The sequence below is a fragment of the Notothenia coriiceps genome, unplaced genomic scaffold, assembly GCF_000735185.1.
Source record: "Notothenia coriiceps isolate Sejong01 unplaced genomic scaffold, NC01 NC01_scaffold00025772, whole genome shotgun sequence".
In the NCBI taxonomy this organism is placed as follows: Eukaryota; Metazoa; Chordata; class Actinopteri; order Perciformes; family Nototheniidae; genus Notothenia; species Notothenia coriiceps.
This window is the reverse complement of record NW_011358473.1, coordinates 1-1,835: the sequence shown is the minus strand read 5'-3', so window position 1 is coordinate 1,835 and position 1,835 is coordinate 1. Positions and strand designations below refer to the sequence as shown.

The window sequence follows — 1,835 nt, the reverse complement described above, 5'->3', positions numbered from 1 at the left end:
GCCTGTTCTCTCCTGCAGAGGAGCGTCCCATCTCAGGCCTGGCCGCCGCCCTCGCTGGAGCCAAGCTGCGCAAAGTGCAGAGGGTGAGCTCTGATTGGTTGCTTGTTCCCACTCTCACAGCTCTGCAAACGTCACATGATGAGTGTTCAGGCGAGCAGCTAGACATACATCATGTCTGTGTGTCTTCTGCAGCTCAGATACACACACTTCATCTTCATGCACACAGCATCAACTTCTGTCGCATCTCATCTCAGAGGACTTTGCATGCAGTTCTGTCAACAAAAACTGAAATCAACCATACAATTTTCATTATTTTTTACTTTTCTGATATAAAATAAACATAACAAGGCCATCAGGGCTGATACTTCCCTCTGTAAAGAACTTTTTGTGTGTGTTTGTACCCTTTAGAGTGATGATGCAGGCACTTCTTTGGCCGCAGCCATGTCGGGGGCTGGAGGGCCCGCAGGGGCCAAATCTGAAGTCAGAGGCAACGGCCCTCTGTCTGGAGGAGGCGGGCTCATGGAGGAGATGAGCGCCTTGTTGGCCAGGAGGTAGGGTCACTTCCCAAAAACTGCTGATTCCACATGATGAACCTTTAATAACAAACATCATATTTTATCTCAATGTTACTGGTGTATTTCGGAAATGTCAAGAAGAGGAGGTAAAAATAAAAGACTTATAAGAAGAATAATGAGCGCTTTGAGCACCAGGAAAAGCGCTATACAAATAGCATTTATTATTATTATTGTAAAAGGACTGCAGATGTCAGCATTATTCATGCAGAGGTTACAGTCACAGTATGTAACCAACACCCTCTCAATAAGGACCTTACCTGATTTCACACTCTACCGTGATTATATTTGGACTAATGGCTTTACTCAAAATGTTTAGTGTGGTGAATTATGTGATGTGGACCCCCTTCAAGTGTCTGGCCTTTATTTGTTATAGGAGAAGAATTGCAGATAAGGGCTCGTCCCCTGAACCTGACCAGAGATCAGTGAGTATCGTCTGTCTTCTCTCATGTCATCTTAATATCTATATGATGACCAGTGTCCTTGAACACATCCATTAATTAATCAATCAATCAATCAATGTTAATTTATATAGCCCAATGTCACAAATGTCACATTTGTCTCAGTGGACTTCACAATTTGTACAGAATATCAGTATGACAATACGACACCCTCTGTCCTTAGACCCTCACATCGTACAAGGAAAAACTTCCAGAGAAAAGAGGCACAACGTGCCTACGTACATAGATAGATAGATAGATAGATCTTTAATTTTGTCATTGTACAGGTACAACGAAATTACAATAAACTCAAGGTGCCAACGTGCAACAACAAGACAATATAAATACAATAAGACAATATAAAAACAAGACATTATAAAAACAATACAATAAATGGGATTTAAAATAGACATGATGATAGGGAATATGTACATAAATAAATAAATAATAAATTAAATTGCACGATTCCCCTCGTATTGCACGGAAGGCTTATATAATTAAAATATTAGCAGCGTTTAGTGCACATATGGCCCTGGGAAAAAAAAACTGAACTTGAGTCTGTTTGTCCGGGAAGACATGGTACGGAAGCGCCTGCCTGAGCGCAGCCGTACAAAGTGCTCGTTACCCGGGTGGTGTGGATCACATGCACTCCCTTAAGATAGGTTGAGGGAAAAGGGTAGCAAGTAAGAAGTAAGGAACAGAGGTAGAGAAGCAGAACATGTCTACGTACATGCCCTCCCTTAGGAGTTTTTTTTTTTAAATAGCCATGGCCCCCACCCCCCTCTGAGTGACAAGCTTACAGTTAGCTGTCTTTGTGTATTGC

The 1,835-nt window shown here is 42.0% G+C and overlaps 1 long non-coding RNA gene across 1 annotated transcript; it reads left to right on the top strand.

Moving 5' to 3' along the window:
- Positions 1 to 998, top strand: LOC104956282 (uncharacterized). The gene is made up of 3 exons (XR_799530.1): positions 1 to 83; positions 409 to 551; positions 949 to 998. It is a non-coding gene; the product is annotated as an uncharacterized lncRNA (long non-coding RNA).
- Positions 999 to 1,835: the final 837 nt, after the last annotated feature.